This window comes from Uloborus diversus, chromosome 2, assembly GCF_026930045.1.
Source record: "Uloborus diversus isolate 005 chromosome 2, Udiv.v.3.1, whole genome shotgun sequence".
NCBI lineage: Eukaryota > Metazoa > Arthropoda > Arachnida > Araneae > Uloboridae > Uloborus > Uloborus diversus.
The window spans coordinates 142,960,570-142,984,744 of record NC_072732.1 but is presented as its reverse complement, the minus strand read 5'-3'; the positions used below and the strand labels follow the sequence as shown (position 1 = coordinate 142,984,744).

Here is a 24,175-nt window from a genome sequence, read left to right as displayed (position 1 = left end):
ATTTTATTTGAAATTTTTAATCGCTTTGCTTCATTTCGTTTCTATGCAACAAAAAATAAACTGTTAAAAAATTAGAGGTGTGTTGCACCAAAAAACTCAATTTACTGGCTACGAAGGATGACGTAAAGTTTTACTACATTTTTTTTTTTTTTTTTTTTTTGCTTGCATCATTCACAAATGAAGAACGAAGTGGTACCATATTTCAGCAACACCAAATTATGTGGGAAAATGGTAAATTAGCTTTTTAAATTAGATGACGATAATCACAATCCAGTCACTGTAAATGTGTGCTGTACTGCTTTCGAAATACAGACAGTTAGGTTTAAACCATTTCCTTAATTTTTCAGTTACCAATTTTTAAGGAAAATTTGTTTTGTCTTAAAAATATGTTTTTGAAATAAATCATACTGATACGGTAATATTTTCAAACATTTTCCTCAAATTGCTTTTGTTTCCAAGAGGATAAAACTAAATTTCAAATTATCATTAAAGAAGTTTCTTAATGTTAAAGGATTTACAATTTATTATGAAAGCTACTTCTTTTTAACTTAAAATTCTAAACGGATTCTCTCTCTCTCTCTCTCTCTCTCTCTCACACACACACACACACACACACACACACACACACACAAGGTCAAGAAGTTTCAGACCTAATATTACTTTTTGAAAACATTTTAATTATTCCTTATCTGGAAAAATCCTTAAAAGGGACCACCATGATATTTGAAGCCAAAAGACATACCGGTTATTATTTTAACAGATAATTTTGTGTAATTAATATTTTGCAATTTTTTTACTGACTTTTTTTTTAACTTCTACATGGTTAACTGTTTTTACCGTAATATAGTGTGTTCACCGGTGTAATTATTTATCAAAGCCGCGTATTCATGAATCAATCCACGTGTTTAACGTTTGTCCAGCAAATAAATTTAAACAAACCCTAAAATGGTAAAACATTATGCATAAATTTCATTTCATTATTGTAGTAAGCAGTGCGGAATTGCACTGATTTAAAATAAAAAGTTTTTTTTTTATGCGGCCTAAATTTATAGTGTAGTAGTTAGCAGTTAAACATATGATATATGCCTGGATAAGGAGAAAAAAGAACTGGGTGGGGGAGGAGATATTATAAGGAAAAGAAACTTTCGGTTATATTGCTAAAAACAAACTTACTTTATTGCTATGAATTTGAATACCCTTTTATTTTTCTCTTATGACGTTTTTCCACTTCTCCTCTCATCTGCTTACTGCAAGTTATGTCAGCACAAGTATTGATTAAAACAAATAAATAAAACTGAAATGTATTGAATCTTATGTTTTCTATTTTAACTTCTTGTTCTTTTAATATAAACAGAATAATGTTCAATAAATTAAAGAGTTATTTAAAAAATTATTATAGTATTTCAAGTTTTCCTTTTACTCAGAAACTTTCCAGATAACAAATTCAGAACTTTTCTTTTGTCGCGTGTGTCCTTTAACCTACACAAAAGAAAAATTCTCTGCGCCTCTTTTCCTTCGTTTTTTATTTATTTTTTACTTGCAGCAAATGACGTGAAATTCTCCAACTTTGGCCCAAATCTGACAACCCCTTCTGCGTGCCATTACTATCTTTTCTCACCGCGAGTTTGTCCAACCCACTGTGACGTATCTTCGTGGACACGCCTACTCACACCTTTTAGGCAATGTAGCGCCATCTCTTGGCAGTGGACGAAAGCGTAGGGAGAAGTATCTTCTCCAAGAAAACCTCACACTGAGAAGCGGAGAAGGAAATCTACAGCTCTCTCCGAATTCGGCGCTCTCCTACTTTCCCTGGAACAACGCGATCCGGAAAGGCGGCAAGCTTCAAGCGTGGCTGAAGTAAGTGTTGTGTTTTGGTTTTATCTTCTGTTCTCCGCTTATTTCGTTTGTATCTGTGGGTTCGTAACACTATCGTAATTAATTTCTGTCTGCCTAAGGAAGTTACTCAAACTAGTTTCAGCGCGTTTGTTGATTTTTGAAGTCAAAATTAACGTAAATGCGTCAAGGAATGGTTGCTAATAGAACGAAATTTGGGGTCAAGAATTGTGTCTACGTTGGTGTAAAACATTTGATTTATTTGATGCCATTAACTTAACTGAATCTCATCGTCATTTGTTAGTTTTTTGATAATTTAAAAGTGCTTTTCGTACATATTATTACACGATATTTAAATTCCCTTTAGTTCATTTTTCGATGTTTTGTTTAATTTCAAGTTTGATGAATGCTTGAAAACGCTAATGTACTTTTTTTTTCCACAATCATCATTCCTTATTATCTATACTGAGGCAATAAAAACAAACAAAGCACAAGTAATTTCGCACAGGTGAACAAAAAAGTTGCGAACCTGAAAATATTTAAAAGATGAAGTACAGTCTCCTATATTTTTATTTAACGCGTTAATAATATATTACGATTTGAAAGTAATTGACATCATTACTCGTATCATCGTCATCTATTTTTAGAAGCATGAATAAAAAGTACATTCATTTAATTGTCTTAGGGCAGTAGACGATTATAAAATTAAATTGTCTTATAAGAATTACGCTGAACTTTTGAAACATAAAAAAACCAAGTTCGTACTTAAAGTTTAAACTTTCGTTAACTTTAAAGTGCATGGAAGTTATCATTCATTTAAGCATACTTTGAATATTTCTGTTGGGAAAAAATGAGATAAAAACTTTTTTTTTTTTTCAAAATTAATTCGGAATTCTGATGAACGATAGGAAAGGATCAATACACTTTTGTTGAACCTGTCCAATGAGACATCTGCCTCGTCCACGCAAAACTGAAATATTTTACCGCTTTAGCTATTTTATTTAATCACCGTTAGGATGCGTACTCAAATTCTAGAACTGCGAGCGAATAATAACACTCTAGAGGTCTTTCAAAGAAACAAACGATTTAGTGTATTGCAGATAGTAATTTTTGACCCAACGCTTTTAATAAAACCGATGAATACAGCAATTTACACTAACGCATGCAAAACTACTGGGTGTCGGAAAAATCTTTTACACATTTAAAAATTTATAGAAAAGCAAAAAATTGTCGTATGAATATCCTATTTGCGCCATAACTCTTCATAGGTTCAAGAACTTTTAATGATATCGTAAAGAAAATTAAAAAGGACAAAAAGAAAAAAAAAGTGCAATTATAGGTAATCGCTGTATGGTCACAGTAAGAAAAAGATGCGTCATGTGAGGCGTTAATCATTCTATTAAACAGAAAACATTACGTTTCATTGATGCAGTTCAATGTGTGTATCGTATGTTGCTCGAACCACATCTAAATGGTACTCAAATTATCCCATTTCCAAAAACTACACACACATGGGACTCTGGTAAAGAAGCGTCTTACTTTCTGTTGAATAACATGATTAAAAACACCTCACATGACGTTTGTTTTTCTTAATTTTCTTAATGTGACGATCAGTGGCGTGAAGAGAAATTTTGGGGCCCGCCACAAATGACTTTTATGGGCCTCTCTCCATATTGTTTACCCCTAAGTCCCTACATATTTTTGACATTCTTTTTAAAAATTTCAGGCCCCCCTTTAGGCTCGGACCCGATCCAACAGGTATCTCCCCCCCCCCCCTCTGCACGCCCCTGGTGACGATACAGCGATTATCTATAATTACACTCTTTCTTTTTTCCTTTTTCTTCTTTTCCTTTTTCGTTTTTTTTACGACTTCATAAAATATTTGTAAAGTATAATGACGTATTTGCGAATCTGTGAAGTATTATGACCCAAATCACCATAAAAACAATTCTTTGCTTTTCTATGATTTTTGAAAGTGCGTCAAGGATTTTTTGGATTCCTTGTAGGGGAGACCGGGGCAAGATGACGAGTCGGGCAAGATGACGAACACTTTAATTTTTCCGTTTTAAACTATGTAACTGCATCAACTGCATGCTACTGGCTCTCATATCCGCTATTTGTTCAGCAATAGTATAGAAACGCTGAAATCGCCATATTTGTGTTAGTTCTGAAGCTCTGATTGTTTACCTTTGCCACGATATAACTTTTATGCATGTGTAAATAAGCTCTGCTGCATATACATATATGATATATCGTGTCTCTTGAGTATTTATGAGTAACTTAGTTTAAATACTACCTATTACCATGAATAAATGTCAATTAATCGCCTTTTGTTATGGCAATGGAGAAGAATCCGTTCGAACAGGCATTCTGGGGCAAGATAACGAGCAGCAACGCGGGGCAAGATGACGAGCTTGCCTATTCCCCGTGTTTCGGAATTTATTTTATTAAATTCCTGTAAACGCTGTCTGTTTGTCCACCCGACCTTGCGCTTCTCCTCTGGGGTTAAAGGACGCATTGAATCAAGGTAGGTATCGTTCGAAAGCGGGTGACCAGGGGCTATTTATAACCTAGTTGACCAAATAACTAGTTGAATGAATTAAACCAAGCAAAGAATCTCCTACTCTGCTGGTTATTGACCATCATAAATCTCACATAGCTTTGCAGGATATCTTATATTGCAGTGAAAAAAACATTATCGTGGTTGGGTTGCCATTTCACACATCGCATCGTCTCTAGCTCCTGATGCGTCATTTTTCTGCCCATTAAAAACCAAGCATGTAACAACTTTATGGTCATTCATCGAGGACAAACTAACACAGAAAAAAAGTATTGGTGAGCTTTTGAGCACCGCTTACTTCAAAGCAGCTACAGTTGGAAATGCCGATAAAGAGTTTAAAGAATGAGGTATCGAGTCTCATAATTTTCTTGTTTTTTAGCGGACTATGACGTTGTTGGCTCTGAAACTGAGAATAATAGTGCTAATCCTCTGACCTTGGGAGTAAAAAACCAACATATAAACCCTCCAGACGAAGCAGAAGTTATGAGAAATACCATGGGCGCCTATGTGCAAAATTGTAAGGGGGGCTCAAATATTTTAACCATAGTTTAGCAGGATATTTTCCCCATGGAAACCGATTTTTAGGACAGATTCGAGTCATAAAAATTTGACATTTTTTATAATTTATTCATTAACAGCTGGAAAAGAAATGTTTTTACATTTTTGCAAAGAGAAAAGTACTAAAAGCAAAAAAATTCTAATTTCTAAGAGCCCCCCCCCCTTGCCCCCCTATATGGGTGCCCTTGGCAAATGCTGATTCCGATACACCAAAGAAGCATGTTAGTGTTTTTGATTTCAATGCATTTCCAAAGGCAACACAATGCGAAAAAACAAAAACAGAAGTTCATTCTTACAAGCACACCCATCAAAGAAATGTCAAAACAAGGAGCAAAGCGGAAGAAAAAAAAAGAATTATTTAAAAAAACAGGGAAAAAAAGCTCGTGAAGCTAAAAAGGGAGTAAAAAAAAAACTCAGACCAAGTTCCTGTAGGCCCAAATCTATTACTGTGGGCCCGTATTCATGTCAAGCAATGCAGTTGCATCAAATTCAAAGAATAGTGTTCTAAGACGCTTGGAAAGTGGAATTTTGAGACCCTCCAACAGAAGAATGGATTCAGAGCTGTAAAGCCAAGAGTGGTGACATGAGGAATGTTCCAATCATGAAAATGATATTTTTATTTGTGTCTATTGTTAGCTGCACAACATAACACTTGAACATTACGCTACAATGCATTACGCTTAATTTGATACTTAGTAAGATGTAGAAACAGTTATCATTTGTAAAATTAGGTAACATATTCAAAACATAAAATATATTCAACCTTTTTCAACGTTGTCATCTTGCCCCTAGGTCAAAGTCATCTTGCCCCAGTGCTGGGGCAAGATGACGATTTGTTAAGGTTATGAAAAAATAAAAATATCCTTCGTTATTTTTATTTGAAAAATTAAATGGCAATATATTTAATACTTCAAAGGACTACTCTAACAGCTCATGTTAAATTAATTTTACTATCCTTAAAAATAAATGAATAAACCACAAAATTTTTTATCATAGTCATCTTGCCCCGGTCTCCCCTACTTACGTGTCAAGATTAATAAATATTGGGCAGTAAGTTACCGCCCTTAAGCCAAGGCTAAGGATACATGCAATATACCTGAGAGCCCGGTTATTACATCCAGAGACTGCAGTTTCGTTCTTATTAGAACTCATCAGCCTGGATTAGTGAATAACCGAGATGGACGCAGATTTCATCTCATTGAAGCTATGAGTGCAGACAAACTTGCAGATAAAGTTAATAAAAAGTTAATTCAACTAAGTTGCCTCGTTTGTAGGAGACTTAAATGTAAAGCTTTACTGCCTGAAAATAACTGGGTACAAAACATTCAACTTTATGACTAGTTGCTCACGAATAAAATCCCGTTTTCTTTTCTACCAGAGACAAGGTGGCAAATGGCACCATTGATTTCCTCCCCTATGAAGTTTATGTAGGCAGATAACCATGGACGTGCGAAATCAGTTCAAAGACTTAAGAATATCTGCAACAACGATGCTGTATCTGCAGCCCCTTGGTCACATGCGATCCGCTGAATTCTCTAAATGTAATCTGGAGGTTTTTTTTTTTTTTTTTTTTTTTTTGAGAGAGAGAAAGAGAGAAAAATCATCCAAAAATTCAATTATGCGCCAAATTCATGTAAAACACACACAAAAGTGATGCGCACAAGATATTTACATCAGAATATAACCTTCCAACAAGAAATCAAGGAAGTCAAGCTTAGTTGTTTTTTACCCAAGTAATTCAGTGCGTATGGGGGGAATGAGTAACACATTTTGACCATCCGCTTTATTCTTATAGATATCATCTTTATATATCTGCTACATGGGAGGTGAAATTTATAACAAATTGTTTTTAGCATCCATTACTATGACAAATGGAATAAGTTGAAAGCAGTTTCCTTTCGTTAATAGCTTTCTTTCAGCTTTCGATGCAAAGTTGAGAACACAAAACTCTGATGTGCAAATGTTTTCACCTTGTCTCAATAAACAATTTTAAAAACCACACAGTTCTGTTAAATATGAGGAACATTTCGGAATGTCCAGGGACTACCAGAAATTAAAATTTTTGTAAAGGATAAATTCTTAATTTGCCGATTGGAGCTTCAAGTTTTTCCGATATGGGTCATTCCATGTCAAGTGATCCAAAGTTTTTTCCCTCACCTTTTTATATTTCTTTGAAATTTGGCTCATCGATTGTACCCTTTGAGATAATCAAAAGTCCAAATTTTTAGATTTTTATCTCTATTTTTTTTTTATTTATGGCACTTTGATTTTTCGAAAAACCCTCTTTTTTTCAAGGATGCTTGAACATAAAATGGACGATAACTCAGCACCAAATATAGATAGAAAGATTTGGTAAAAAGCATTTTAAAGTACATTAGTTGCTGTTTAATGGGATATGCAACATGACTAATTTCAAAAAAATTTAATTTAAGAAAAATGAAATTTAAATTTTAAACTTAAATTTTTCAAAAAAGGTATAATGAATTTTTTTTTAAATTCTCAAAAATTTGTGTGTATTTTATCTTCACTTGTGCAAAGTTTCAAGTTGGGATCTCAATGGGATCTAATTTTTATGAATTTTTAAATAAAATTTGGCATATGAAATAATGACATTTTTCAGGTTCTAACTAGTTAAATATGGGATTCTCTTACTGGGGATGGTCTAGTAAGTAGTAATTGATCATGACTATGCTTGAAATGAGCTGAAATGAATTTGTAGATTAGTACCCCCCCCCCCCTCTCCGCCACACAACCACATTTTATCTTTTTTTTTTTCAAAACAGTATTCAAAAAAAAAAAAAAAAAGCTGGCACGTAAGAGTTATAACCGTAATAAACTGGGACGCACGCTGCAAAACATCAGTAGTGATAAATGGGGGGGGGGGGGTCATAAAAACTTTAACAGACAAATAGAACCACTCATTTACAGCTTTTTTTTTCTTTCGGAAACTGGGACGGTAGGGGGGAGGGGGAGGAGGAGGGGGAGGCAATCTGGAATGAAACTTAACAACATGGAAGGTTATGCTCAAACTAGCAAAATTTGTTTGATCTATAACTGCTTTTAATATATGCAAATATAGATCTCGCTGCATTGCTCTCCTTTACAACTGAAATTAAAAGAAAGCTAGCCTTAAAGAAAAGAAAACAGCTGCACTCCAAATGTTGTAGAAAGACATTTAGTTTTATGCGGACAGACATATGATCTGATCCTTAGATTTATTTTTAGTTTAGTGTGAAAAGAATGAAACAACACGAGGGGAAACACTCCTATTTTGCTATGATCTTGGGGCAAACTATTTCTTTCCTCCCTCCAAAATTGAAAGTTGGTGCAGGGGTAAGGGATGAAATGAATCATAACTTTCCTTATCAGATAGTGAATTAATCAAGTATACTTTGTAAAGTTCGGATTGAAAAGGAAACACTTGGTCTGAAAAAAAAAAAAAAAACATCAGGTGAGGCGTGATACTAGTATAGTGCTAATCGTATGTGTGGATGAGTGGGGGAGGGGATAATGTACTTTGTCTTGCTTTAAAGAAGAACATTTACCAGCTTTTAATATGTTTTCTATTCATTTTGTTTTATTTTATTCATTTATTTATTTTTTACATTTTGAAAATAGTTTTGAAAAAAAAATAGTAAAAGTGGTGGTCTGGGGGGGGGGGACTTTTTCTTATTTTAAAGAAAAACATTTACCAATTTTTAATAAGTTTACTATTCATTTTGGTTTTTATTTATTTATTTATTTATTTTTATTTTTTTTTACATTTTGAAAAGTTTTGAAAAAAAGACAAAAAATGGTTGTGTGGCGGAGGGGGGGGGGGGGGTACTAATCTACAAATTCATGTATTCATGTGAGCTCATTTCAAGCATAGTCATGATCAATTACTACTTACTAGACCATCCCCAGTAAGAGAACCCCATATTTAACTCTTTAAGACCGAGCCGGGGGGAAACTTTGCCGCAGTTAAGTCCTGACTTTTTCGCCTAAGCTATTTTAGAAATGGAACCGTCCACGCTGAAGACCCCTCGACCGTTCCTCTTCCGTTCTTCTGTTTGCTAATTGCGGGCGCGCGGACTTCTTCACATTTGCTCTAATGGTATCTTTGATGGCATTCAAACTTATGTCGAGATACATATCAGTCATCTTGATTTTTTTTTTTTTTTTTTTTAGAGAAGGTAAACAAAGAAAAAAATATATTAATCATAAATAAGAATATTACAGTTCAAGCACAAGCTTAAGATTTATTATGCAATAATTTAAATTTTCCAATTACAATCAATTAAATTTGCACAAACTGATGAGAATAATTACTGAAAGAACGTTTTTGAAAATATTTTCAAATATTTGGAAGAAATCCCCTATGTCCTCTTTTCCATTTCTGAGTATACTACGAACAAGTAATAAAAGCTATCCCAGTCAGGAGAAAAAAAAAAGAAATGTTAAAAGAAAATAATAGAAAGAAAATTTTTCAAGAGTAATAATGAAAAAAGAAATCTTTTCCTCAAAAAACGGGGTTAAGAGAATGGTTAGTGGGGAAGCCACGAAATCTTATTTATTTCCCCCCCCCCCCTTTTTTTTTCTTTTTAAAAATAAAACTAGCCTATGTAATTGGATTTTGACATTATTTATTAAATGACAGATAAAAATGGAGTTTGGCGTCAAAATTTGGGATGAATAGCCACCGTAGACTAACTCTTCCAGGGCCGGATTTAGGGGAGAGCAGGCGGGGCCACTGCCCCGGGGCCTCCACAATAAAATTTTTACAAAAGATCCTAGCTTTCACGGGTCGAAAATATAGGATATATACATATATATCAATATATTCGGATATACAGTAGAAGACCATTATAACGCACACCTTGGGACCAGAGCTTTTGCGTTATACAGGTCTTTGCGTTATATAGATCATTTCACAAATTTTGAAACTAATTTTCAGAATATGTCTCTATATTAGCACTTCTGAATGAATTTTATCTGCAATGAGTATTAAAGCACCAACATTACAATTAGTTATTCACAAATAAATATGTTTCACAATGAAACGAAAGTGCATTATCCTGCACTTCTGCTAGCTTCTTGGTTTGCATAACAGCTGCATTTGCAAGAGTCATCTGGTATTTTCTGTTTACTGTAAGGGGGGTGGGGGTACTAATTTCCATTTAAAAGCTTTGGATTAAGATGGAAAGATGAAAAACTGTTTCAAAATAACAATTTTTATGTTTGCATAACAAAACAGAGGTATTTTTTAAACTTCAAAACCTATTGTTTACTTCTGGAAAGTTGTACGGTTTATAGAGAATTGCTTTATATAGGTCGGCGTTATAATGGTCTTCTACTGTATATCAAAGTATCGGATATTTTCGAAAATATGATGATCTTTTCGAACCCTGATTAGGGGCCCCCCACTCCTTCGTTTGCCCCGGGGCCTCCACACTTCCAAATCCGGCCCTGAACTTTTCCAATTATAATCTTCATTCCAATGAAATAACATAAGAAAAATTCAGTTTTTTTTTTTTTTTAGTTTTTTGGTTTTATTCCCGCAAAATAAATTAATCCGTAAAATCAATCCGAGTAGAAATAATTTTTCAGTCGATTGTTAATTTTTAACTCTGAAAAGTGAGAGGGCACGGCCTCTTTACTTTTAAAAGTAAGGTAAAATTGCCCCCCCCCCCCAACCCACAAACATACAAGTTGCCATGGTAATCGTATCTAACTAGCTAATCGAATATGATAAAGATGAGAACATACAACTTTTTAACATAGAAATGCAAGATAGATAAATCTGTAAGGAACGAAAGTTTTCTTGTTTTGATGCAACTCTGAAATCGCTTAATTATTATTGACAACAATTTCATATTGGGGGAAGGAGGTGACATTTGTTTTCTCTTAAAAAGTCAATTAATTCTAAATTAGTGCTAAAAGTGTAAATGCAACAGATGTAGAAGCACAAATTTAGATTTTCTTTATATTTATCAGTAAGTAAAATGCTGTATGACATGATTTTAAAAAAATATTCCCTACAATTTATTCTGATGATGTTTTCCTGAATAATGCCATTTATACAGAAGTAAATATGTACTTTAATTTGTTTGAAGAATTGAACAATTAATTTATATTTTCAAGGAAACAAAGTTGTGGGATGTGCTACTGGAAGCAAGAGATAATGTCTTTATAAATTAATTAAATGAATTTAGGAAAGAATTAAATCCGATTTTTTGGTGTTTGTTACACTACAATCGTTAAAGGAATATTACAATGTGACTTAGCGCCATTAGAAATTTCTGTTTATCCCACTTCAGAGACAACTGTTTTTGAAGATTTAAGCAGATTGTCATTTTTCACCTTTTTTTTTTTTTTTTTTTGTAAATCATGGTTCTGAACTTACATGTTGACAAACTGACTGAATTTCCTAAATTAATGAATAACATGTTGTTCAGAAGAAAATTAGAAAATGCTATTTTGTGATTAAATTTTTATAAGTGCAAATATATATTATATTGCTAGCAAATATCACTTTACTCAAAATTTTGAACTCTAAAGGTAAAGTGGATAATACGGTAGTTTGTAAATTGTATAATATCGTAACAAAATTCTTTTCTTTCGACCATTCTGAGAGAACCAGTATCTAAGGCATTTTCTTTAGTCACCCGTGCGACCTGAATACTGGAGTTGGTTGATCCATGCATACACTTTTACATATTATGTGTGTTTTAAGTCCTTATGGAATTATGACCTCCTATCTTACTTTTTGTGGGGCGCTACTGTTTGGGTAACAGTTGTGTGGTGGGGTGCAGTATATTTTCACGAGCAAGTTAAAGCTCTGGGCAGATTTGTTCTGTTTAGATGCCTTCCAAGCTCTGATTTGCTGAGTACTACTTTTAATTTTCCAAAACTGGAAAGAAATAATTACATTTGGGTTGAAAATAAAAATAATGAAAATAGAAAAGGTTAATAAATGGCGAAATATTGCAAGTAGTAATTGCACACCCGTGTTTCGAGGTTCCTTGTAACCCTGAAGCATGTATATGCAGTTATTTGCAAAGTTTGTGCTTTAATGTTGTACGAATTATCATAAAAATTATACAAAACATTAATTTTAAATCCTAGAATAGAATTTATTTTTAAAAAAGTGGTACAAAAAAGTGAGGATTAGAAGTGGAGGAAATTAAAACGAAATCGAACTACGCATTCATCTTCTCTCATTTTTTGAGGAAGCCAAGCGACAACAAGTCATTAGCAGCTCCCCATTCATGCAGTTGTCGCTATCACTTGCTAAATAGCTATCGGCTAGAAGAAAGGGTCTTCTTCGGGGAGGTCTCGCAGTAGGGTGTCTTCTTCTACCCACCACCCCTGAATTCGCAGAACTCGGCCGGATACGGGCGGACTCGGATCTAAGCTACAAAGCCATATACGGCCGGCCTCGGTCTTAAGGAGTTAACTAGTTAGAATCTGAAAAATGTCATTATTTCACAAGTCAAATTTTATTTAAAAATTCATAAAAATATGATCCCATTAAGATCCCAAACTGAAACTTTGCAAAAATGAAGATAAAAAACACACAAGTTTTTGAGAATTTTTTTTTAAATTCATTATACCTTTTCTGAGAAATTTAAGTTTAAAATTAAAATTTTATTTTTTTTAATTAAAATTTTTCTGAAATTAGTCATGTTTAATATCTCATTAAACAGCAACTAATGTACTTTAAAATGCTTTTTACCAAATCTATCTATCTATATTTGGTGCTGAGTTATCGTCCATTTTATGTTCAAGCATCCATGAAAAAAAAGACGTTTTTTCGAAAAATCAAAGTGTCATAAATAAAAAAATAATAGAGATAAAAATCTAAAAATTTGGACTTTTAATTACCTCAAAGGGTACAACCGATGAACCAAATTTCAAAGAAATACAAAAGGGTGAGGGAAAAAATTTCCCAAATTTTGGATCACTTGACATGGAATGACCCATATACGAGTATTGTACACTAAGGTGGCTCAGAAATACATAGAAAAAAAGTTTATCCTAGATAACGGGACACCCCCTCCATATTTTTAGACTTGTAAATAGTACTATGCTAGAAGAATATTAGCTTCACATTTCAAATGAAAGAGGGTGCTCAACCCCTTCCCCCAAACTTCATACGTATGGGGAGGAGGTAAAAAAGTACATTGAACTGAAAACATAATGCTATATATTATAATATACACCAGCAATATGCATTACATGGCATTAAAATAATTATTTACAAAAAACAGCTAGGGAAATAAATTACTTCTAAACTTGTAGCATTTTCTGTACCACGGCTAATGTTAAATTAAGGGGTCATTGAGCACCCTCCTAAAATTTGAGTAAAAAGCTAAAACTTTTACAGCAGAAAACTATTAGTAAGTCTAAAAAAAATAAGGGGTGTCCTGGACTTTAGTTCGATTTTTTTTCTTTTTTGAACCATCCTAAGGCACACATAATTTAAATCCAATGAAAAGGGACATTCCAGCGTTTAAATATTTTCCAAATTTTCCGAACAGTCAGGTAAAATTTGCCGAAGAAGGACATTTTTGGAAGGTCACAGTAACCTCCCGTGGCCACCCGTCGGGGCTCTCCTGCGAATGTGTTCTTTATGTTGCCTAGTTCTGACTCATTCGTAGTTCCCTTTCAAAAATCAAAGAGTATTTTCATCAATCAACTTGAAAATGTAGTTTATTTCCGTTCACCAGTCAACTAACCGAACTCCAAGAAATACAGGCGAGATCTACATCAAACGCAGTCCTCTGACTTGATATAGTACAATTGAAATACTCTGCATATAATTCTAATTTTAGTATTTGTACTACGACTTACATTTTTTATAAAGAACTGAAAACAAGTAAGGTAAAACACCAGTAGTGGCCAGTGCTTCAACAGCGGTCACTTCAAGTTTCCTTTTGTTCTTTGAAGAAAGAAATGAACAATAATAATGTGATTTTTTGTTGATACTTAAGGTAACTATTATATTGATTCAATCTTATTCATCACTTATTTGAATTTAAAGAAATGGGAACTCTTCGAATGGGAGAATGTCAGATGGCCACTACTGAAATTTTCAGATTTTGGAGTAAGCGCTGTTGGATCAAATTTGAGGTTTGAGAAAAAATTGATAAAAATTGAACAAATTGAAACTTTGGCATTTTCAGAAATTGGGAAGAGTTAGAAAACGTTGAGCAATAAAACGTTCTTTGAGTTTCAAGAGGACAATTAATATTGTAGACCTACAGTTTAAAAATGCACTTCACTGCGGCCACTACTAGTGCGCTTTAAACCTTGAAGGGGCTACTATTGGTACTTTACCTTAACTGAAAATGTTCCTGATGGGAGTTCCCCAACCATTCAGTTAGCCTCAAAAATGGACAGAAAATTGCTCTCATAAGTACGCTATTCAAGTTTTAATGACTTCAAATACAGGTCAAATCGGACTGTCACTTTTTCAATACAAATACGTAGCTTTTGGAAAGATTGCATGATTGCTAGATTGATTTCTGATGAAAGATATTTTGCCGAATAAAAAAAATATCCAAACGTGAAATTCTGATTAAATTCCAAATTTCGTTAGATTCCCGATTCTGATTGAGTAAGGTCGAAATTGAGCAGTTATGGCTACATTCACCTATTTGGCCAACATTTGTTTAAACAACTTCTTCAGTATCATTTTACTTTACTGACCTTCTTGATAAGAAAACTTTGTCTAAGAAGGGGGACTTTTCGCTAAAGTGTCTTTCTAAATGTTGCCCTTTTTAGTGATATTTGTTCCTAAAAAAGTAAAAAACTTTTCGAAAAATAAACAAAAAATTTTGTGCTAAAAGAAAAATCATCAGAAGATAAAATAAATACTTCAAGGGAAAAAATGAAATACACATTTGTTTTTTAAAAAGACACTTGTCTAATATGATTTTCGAAGAATCACTCAAAATGGAGCAATCTTTTCTGAAAAACAACTTGCTTGTAGGTTCATGGTCATCATAGAGAAAAAGAGTTTAGTAAAGCTCTTACAAAAATGTTACTTTTTTCATAGAAAAGTTCCAAAATCGAAGTTATTACCAAAATACGCCACTCCCTCACAGATATTTTTGCCAAAACCTAATTAGCACCTATTTGCAATGAGGATCATCAAAGTAAACTCTTTTGTACTTGTTATTGCTGTTGTTGTCTTGTGCCAGCTAGGCTGACAATTCGGGGTGCGCTGCTTCACTTTTCCAACTGTACTATAATATGGTGTGAAGTCCGACTTCTACAATTCACACATGCCATAAGGACCCGTTTATAGGCTAGGCAACCATTCACAGTACAACACATTCACTCAAAGAAAGGACAAGGACATGAGAGAGAAAGTACGTTCATGCCCAAATCTGGATTCGAACCCGGGACCTCCCTATCGCAGTAAGACTCCTCTGACGATCAGACAGGGCGGGCGGCACTCTTTTGTAGTAATCTTTGAAATTCTACTTCCGATACAGCAGTCACGGATAACGCAAAAAAGTTCAATTCCGCACCTCTTCCCTTACAGTGATTAGCTGCAAAAACAAATTTATACCTATTGTCAACGTGGTACACGTGTGTCCCAATTTTTCTTTGAAACATTGTAGTCCTCTAACATTTTTAATTGTATACTGTTAAAAAACGTCCCGTTTCCTGAACAAACATTTTTTTTCTTCAGTATTTTAAGTTATTGAACCTCTTTTTTTTTAAGCCTTCTATGTTTGAAAATAAATATTAAGCTATTTTAAGAAAACTAAACAATACTGAACTAAAAATCCAGCGATGTAAGAATCAAAATTCGTGACAAAACCTGAGTCCGTTAGTTTTGAGGTTACAATGTACCACTTTCTTCAGCGCAAGAAAATGTGACTACGAGAGAATTTTTTGCCGTGAATACGCTTGTAACTCCTTAAAGCGTAAAGTAGATTTCTGTGCAAATATGGATAAATGAAATAACAGGAAATAACCAACCTTTTGTAGCACAAATATACAGATAACTGCAGGCACGTGTTTTCGGGGTTTCAAGGAACCCCGTTTTCAATGCAAAACAGTGAGCTTTTGGATGTAAAGACATCCGGTAAAAGCAACAAAAATGAACAGTAGACAGCTTTAATAGAAAAATAGCAATTAAAAAACGAAATAAGACAAATGGAACTCAGAGCCAAAATTTATTGCACGATTCAATTCAAGAAAAACCGTAAAACATTAAGTTTCTCAAATAATCCCGTAAAAATACATTTTGCTATTTAAACTGTCTGCTGATGTTCATTCTCATTACCTTTACCGGATATCTTTACCTCCAAAAGCTCACTATTTTTCATTGAAAAAGGGGTTCCCTGAAACTCCGAAACACGTGCATTAATATGTACATTTGTGCTACAAAACGTTAATTTTTTCCTTGTAACGTTATTAATTTCCTAACAATGAGAGCTTGTTAGTAAGTTGTTTCCGATAATACGACATGGTGATGATGTAAATTTTTCTTTAAGTGTACAATTTTTACAAATTTATTTTTTTAGAATATCTAAAATAAGAGGGCACCAAAAATATCCTGAATAAAATACAGAATACCAACTGAATGATTTCAAATGAAAAAAGAGCGAAGATAATTAATCAGACAAACTAAAAAAAAACACATAATGCTAAAAGCTGCAAAAATATTTTTTCATCTAATAAAAAAAACCGTTAGCTTAATTGCCCTTCAAACAGTTGCTATTTTAAACTCAGTCTTTGATGACAAGTTGATATGTTCTTATCAATAAAAAAAGTACAACCAAACATTTACTAACTACTCACAACTGCGAAGATAACGTTACAAACATGGATATATAATTTTAAAGTGATTTTATGATGAAAAAATAATGAATATGAATTTCGAAACCGTTGGGTCACAACTTTTTAACCCCTTTAAATAACTCTGAATGTAATCCTTCTCAAAAGTTGTGCAAATAGTGTTTAAATATTCTGCGAGTCGTATGTACTTGCGGCTTAAATCGCTAAATCTCAGAAAGTAGTACTAAAAAAATTCAAGGAAAAAAACACTCAGGACTTGAAAAAACAGCATTGTTTGACTTGAAAGTGCTGAAAAAAGGATATTTCAGGCTTTTCTTTCTCTTTCTCTCTCTCTCTCTGTCTCTCTTACACTCAATCAAGGTTAGAGTGTAATTGCATGGAGTAAGAATGAAAAGAAGAATTTCTAGCAAACTATAAGTTCTTTGTAAGTATAAAAGTACGCATATTTAGATTATTCTCAACACTAATACTCTTAAAATATGTGACTCTTGAGTGTTGCAGTTTAAATTTCTTAAGAAATTTAAATTCAAATTTACAGAACCAATTAAAGTAGTAAACTAATCTTTCATATTTAGAACCTTCTCTTCTTAACTAAAAATCTTCATTTACGTAATCATATTTTCGAGATTATCCCTCTTACTATCTCTTTATAGCTTTAAATGGAAAAATGGAAAAAGGTTTTACTGAAAGATGTAAGGAAAAACACTCTGGACTTGAAAAAAAGTAGTAATAGATTTTAAAAAATGCAATAAAAAAACATGCCCCCTCCTCTCTTTCACTCTCTCCCCCCCTTCTTTCACTCAATCTGTTTTAAATTGTAATTGTGTCGAGTGAGAATGAGAAGAATAATAACTACTTCTAGGAAACTGTAAGTGATTTGTAAATATAAAAGTGCACATAGTTAGATAGTCCTCAACACTAATACCGTTAAAATTTGTACTGCAGTGTAACTTTCTTAAGAATTTTAAATTTAACTTTACAGGATCAAGTATTGCAAAGAACCAATCCTTCATAAGCAGAACCGTCATTTCTTAAATAAAAATCTTCATCCACTTAATTTGTATTTTCGAAGTTACCACTAATTTCTGACAGTTTCAAGTAAAGAAAATTTTTCAATTCAATGAGAACTGTTTTGTAGACATATATCTCAAAAAACAAATTACCATTTTAGCAAATTAATATTTCAATGAACTCCAAAATAAAATTACTAAATACAATTAGAAGTAGAGAAGAATGTTGAAAATATTTTGCATTTAATATTATCCATCAAGGAAAACATTTTAAACTGACGTAGTTCAGATTTCAGAACATTCCGTTCGGACTAATGAAACCAGAACTGTGAAATTCTATAATTTATAAAACAAAAATAAATCTTCTAGAAGAATCACTGCATAAAATCAACTTTTAACTGTATCTGAATAAAATATTCTACAATTCTTTGCTGTTAATTATTGCAAAATTTAAAAGCCAACATTAAAAAACTGTTAAAAAAATATCTTTTCAAGTGTGTTTTATAAATTTAGATTGTTTGTTTCTGTTAATTTCTAACTGAAGGCATGTCTTTCTTTCTCATATAAGTCAACCGCAATCATTTCATTACACTCCAGAAACTGGAGTTATTTTGGATCTCGTATTTTTTTTAAAATTAGTTTAACATTGTCAATTTTTTTTAAGTTCACTAACTTAGATTTTCTTTTAAAAAATTAATATCTCGTAGAGCGACATGTTCAATCCTTTCTTTTTATAACTTTTAGATATTAAACGAAGCTTTTAAAAGGTAAAATGCTCTCCCGGAAACTGCGGAAATCACGTTTTTTTAAAGTGAAGATACGAAATTTAACTGAAGTTCAATATATATCACAGGAAATAACATCTGAATTTTAAACATGCTTAGATGTTTGGATCTTCTTGTTATAGTTCATTTCGTTCTTTAAAATTTTTAGAAAGGTTCGACCAAATTTTGGAAGAAGCAAATTCCTCTTCCAGAGATGGCTACTAAACTTGGATCAACTGTACCTTTAAAACGTCATTCAATTTGTGACGAAATGCCACTTTTAACCGAAAGACAAAATTCAAATGACTATAGAAAAAAGCTATGTTCACTAAAACATTTTCTTTTACTTTTCAGTTCATTGTTAACAGTTCAAAATGAAATAATACAGAAAAGAAGGTCTTGAAATTTTTAACTACTATTTTTTTAATCTGTATTTTCATTCGTCATATTTAATTTTCACTTTCATTTATTAATTTAGTTCCTTTTTCGACTCTCGACGGAACATTTTTAATTAAAAAAAGAGAGACGGAAGCTTTAAAATGCGTGCACGAAATTTTTATCACAAATTTGGACCTTTACGTCGAAATTGGTTCAAGTATATAACGTTCTAAAAAACATTTTATTAAAAGACATGATTACTTAAAGTTAGACAAAAGAAATAAACACTAATTTCATTTCTATTTTTTATGAATTTTTTTAACCGCGTTATCTTTACTTGATACCAACATCGTTCCAACAAATAACTTTAAATGCAAATATAACCGAAAAGTATTAGTTGAAATTACTCAAATGCTTGCGTCGCGAAGGCTTAAGAATTCCATTCAATTGCAATTTGCCGCTGTACGTCTTGGTTTCTCCTTTAAAGAACTATGAATCTTCTGAAACAAAGTTGCACTAATGCATTGAATTATTCTATTTTCTTAGCTACATGTAACGGGAAATACAATGAACGATCGAACGTTCCAGTTCTTAGTTTAAAACAATTTTCAAAACTTAATGAGTTTATTTAATAAGCAATTTTATCTTTTGGAATATTCTTCATAGTTTTGTATCAAAAACCTGAAAATAGACATTACAGAATCGCCTTATTTATAAGATGAATATGCCTTCTTAATATGTCTTTCTTAATACATGTAATTATTTTTAGCACGGAAAAAATATGTATTTAGGAAATAGCTCTGTCATTTAAAAAATAATGATTCTGTATTCAGTGTAGACGTGAAACTAAAATTTATCTCTGATTGTACGAATTATTACTATATCATGAAAATTTAAATTATTTTTAATGCTTGGTTTTGAATATAAATTTAAGGACTAAATTTGCTGAACTACAGTAAAATTTCTGAGAAATATTGTAATAAAATAATTATTATTACATTCAAACTTTTTAAACTTAGCAGTTTCATTTTATTGCTTGTAAATTGTTCAGTATGACAAACTTACTGCTCAATTTTCACTATTTGATTCTTTGATTTCCAATAGTACAGTAAAATTCCGGAGAAGTATTACATTAAAGTTAGATATAACTGTGCGTTTTAAAATTTTATTTTAATATTATGGGTTGTAAAAGGTTTGCAAAAAATTCATTGCTTAGTGAGTTTGTTGATCTGATTGACAGTATTTTTACCAAATAGTCACGCCGGTTTATAGCGAAGTCGTTTTTGGCGAATTTATGGCTGTAACGTAATCGATTCAATTCCCTTTCACGCTTTGCTGCATATAATTTAAGTTTCTATAACGAAATTATGGCTACAACAAATTTTTTGCTTGGTTCCGACGGCTTCGCTATATACAAATGCGATTGTATTACAATGAAATTAAGTGAATAATAAATACTGTTTTAAAATTTAAACTTCATTTGAAAAACTTTTTTGTGAAATTTACATTAGAAGAAACTGAACCGTGTTAGGAGATTGCCTGCCCGTTTTATAGTTTTTATATGCGCATAATAAAATGAATTTGGTAATGTGTTCAAGAAAACTACAAATGACTGATAGAAAAACTGATTTTGTTTATTATAATTTTTCTCTGCATCTACTGCCAGTTAAATTTTTCTCAACTATAACACATCAGTTCTAGAAGTGTACTGTTGTTACATTATGCTTTTGAATCAAAAAGAAAGACTTTTTAAAGTGAAAATAAAGGTTCTACAACGAACTATGCATAAACTTTGCTCCAGCTTCATACGCTAAATTGATCTACTCAACCCTTTGAGGTATTGAGATTTAGTTTTAAGTCAATATTTTTTCCAAACAATTTTTGAAGCCATTATGTCAGTTGTTTTCAGCAGAAATAACGTCAACCGAAATGCCCTGCCTCAAAGAGTTTTAACTACGCAACTACAAAATAAGGTCCACCTGAAAATTTAACTCAGATAAAGTTGACTGAATCTTCGGTGCATTAAACCAGCATTTGAAGAACAATGATGCGTTTTTTGTTCCTGGAAAGGATGAAAATGATGTTTACGTTGGGGAATGAGGGGCAAAGTGAAAAGTTGAAATATTTGCTCTGCGTTTAGCGCCACCTATTTGGTAATATGTTAACAATGTACACTGTAAAAAAAACTGTAAATTTTGAAGAAGTTATCCGTATTTTTTACAGAAAAAAACTGTTCGTAATAAAATACAGGATTTCTCTGTTTTTTTGAATCTGTAACCGGTTATAAGCGTTAACTGTTACCATCGCCTCACCGCGTACTTTGTTTTTCTTCGAAATTCCGCCCGCCTGTTTGGATTTTGGTTCTCGTGCTCGAGTTTTTTGATCTTATATTTATTTAAAGCGAGTAAGTCTTAAATCGTTTGCAACTTCCATTTCATTGCATCCTAATCAATATTTTATTATTATGTTTTTTTGTCATCTGTTACAGAGGCATATTAGGAAATTTACCTTTGTATACATGTATTTCGTAGTAGTATAGTAAATATTGAAATGTATTTATAAAAGTATAGTTTCATTTTTTAATCTTCATAAAATAATAAATCAGCTTGAATAAATAATAAAAATACGGAAGATTTCTGTAAAATATACGGAAGAAAACTGGCGTCCTGGCTGACAGTTTTTTTCCGTAAATTTTACAGATTTTTTTTACAGTGTAGTTGCACCTGTAGTCTGTTCCAATCAGGAGAAAAAATACCACCCTAGATTAAAGCATAAGATGATACAGGCAATTTTAAAAAATTGATAGTATTATTGTAATATTTATTGTAGGTCAAAAATTATTTTTGATATAATAAAATTAGAAAGTTCTTGTTATTAACATTTTGAATATTAATTGTGACCTTATAATATGCTGTGGAACATTTTTTTAGTTAATATCAAGCTTATTTACATTTTAAATATTTTGCTCAAGTAGTCGAGTGCATGCGGGGCAAAGTGGACGGGGCAAAGTGAAATAGCTTATTTCGTTTACTCACTCAAACATTTACTAAAGCACTTACGTATTTTTTTGTTAATTAATTCATTTACATTCATTCCTTTAGTAATTCACTTATTCATTAATTTATTTACTTATTTTCTTATTTATTCACTCTTTTTCTCACTCATTTTTCTTCGTTTATTAATTAATTACTTAATTTAAATATTCGCCTATTATCCTATTTTCTTTTCATTTCTTCATACAACATTTTATTTACAGGTTTGTTTTTTGATCAAAAATACTTTTATAATCAAATCGAAAATATTTCATTAGAAAATTTTATTTTCACTTTACCCTACGAAAAAAAAAGTGAAAATTTTCCACTTTTTTGTTTAGGCTGCAAATTACTGCCAAAAATAAAAAAGTATGTTTCAATGAATGTTTTATCATAAAATAGGATTCTTTTTGTACTGTAATTTTCAAAACAGATTTCCAATTTGTTTATTTTGAAAAAACTCAGTCATTTTAGCCATTTCACTTTGCCCGACATTTCCCCTACATCAAGAATATTAATTAGGGTACAACGCCAAAGTAAACGCATGTCTCAGGAAAGATTGTAATGAATACGAAGTCCTACGCTTGATCCAAACAGCAGATCTAGACATGCTTCAAAACTCGGATAATATTATTCTAATGGAGGATTTAAGTTATTAACATCGATAAAATCATGAAAATTGAATTTTAAACATTTTCTAGTTATGAAAAGCATGTTCTTTATTTTATTTTACGTCTACCAGACACTTCCTGAACGTCGAATCTTACTTTTCTACTTCAAATTCTTAGATTTTAAATTAATATTTCAGACTTGTTTTTAATGTGAAAAATATTCCAAACTATTCTGAAAAGTTCAAGCAAGTATTTAAAAGTGCCTCCAGACCTCCTTTTTAAGGTACGCTACCTTTAGATGCTTTAATGTGCATTGAACATCCAAACATGCTGTGACTGAGTTGCTCTTTTGAGGTAACCTACCTATTATATTCTTTCATTTCAACCTCATGAATGGGGACATCTTCTTTAAAACCATATTACACGCACAATCTAAAAGTTCCTCTAAGCCTAAAGGAAAAATCTTCCCTAAAAATTCCTAACCGGCGTAAATAAAAATATGAAAAATCCCCCCTCCTATATTTAGCCTCATTAAAACCGAGCAGGAAAACTTTTAAATTGTGACTTTCAAAATCCCTGCTTTAATGTACCGATGCTTTCTATCCCATTAAACCATTCACACACTGTCCCCACTGCTAGGTTTTCTATTTAGCTAATGATCTGACTTTCAATACGATAGCTTTCAAATGAATTTGATAGCTTTTAGTGCCCTGAGGGTATGATTTCCCTTTCCCCTGCATTGATGGTACATGCGGATGGCGAATTCGGGAGCTTCCTGCCAGGGTACTACTCTCTGTCAGGCAGGATGGATTTCAACGCGCAGTTAGTTTTCATAATGACTTATGGGTAAATCCTGAAAAGTCCGCTCACTTGCAGTAATAATTTAAGCATCTTTCGGAAATACTGCAGAAACTGATTGGGGATTAAAGCAATGGCCTTAATACGCATTCCGCAGCGAGTTCAGAATTAACTATATTTTGCTTTACCGTGCATCACAATTACTGGCTGTTGCAGGTTGAATGATTACGTAACTGATGCTTGTTTTCTAAACAAAATTAATCATCTGTTTCATACATAGAACAAAATGATCTGATGCAGTAGTTTTGAATCAAGAAAAACAGTACTGGACAAAAAAGTACTGTAAGTTTTAGTAATTAATCTAACGGGTTTTTTTGGTTTGTTTTTTTTTTCTTTTTTTTCTAGGATGAGACCCCATTTGTTTTCCAATTCAACTGATACTTTTTTTTTCTCAAACTGTTAAACTGCTTTAATTAAAAGACATAATTGAGTTATTTAGCACAAGTATTTATTAAATTCATAAAAATATGTTATAAAAAATAAATGTTCATGTTATCAGAAGTTGGAATTAATTTCGGCTCCTCATCGAAAAAAAAAGAAGAAAAACAGAGTTAAAATAAAACTTTACGTTGTTACTCGAAGCTGAAAAAATTATAGAAGAGTGCAACTAAACCAAATATAATAATGTTTTCGGGCCGCCTCTCGTTTGATTAGAGTATCCATTCTTTTAGACATGGAATCCACAAAGTTTTGCATTCCTTCCTTCGTCATTTTATAGTGCCAAACTTCACTTCGTTCTCACTTATTGTTTCCTTAAACTTTTTATCTACAT

At 32.3% G+C, this 24,175-nt stretch overlaps 1 protein-coding gene across 1 annotated transcript in view; it reads left to right on the top strand.

Annotated features, from left to right (window-relative positions):
• Positions 1 to 1,773: 1,773 nt before the first annotated feature.
• LOC129217381 (delta-sarcoglycan-like) overlaps positions 1,774 to 24,175 on the top strand; it is a 63,165-nt gene continuing 40,763 nt past the window's right edge. Inside the window, exon 1 of the mRNA XM_054851673.1 lies at positions 1,774 to 1,857. The gene's annotated coding sequence lies outside the window, so the exon portion shown is untranslated. The remainder of the gene's footprint in view (positions 1,858 to 24,175) is intronic.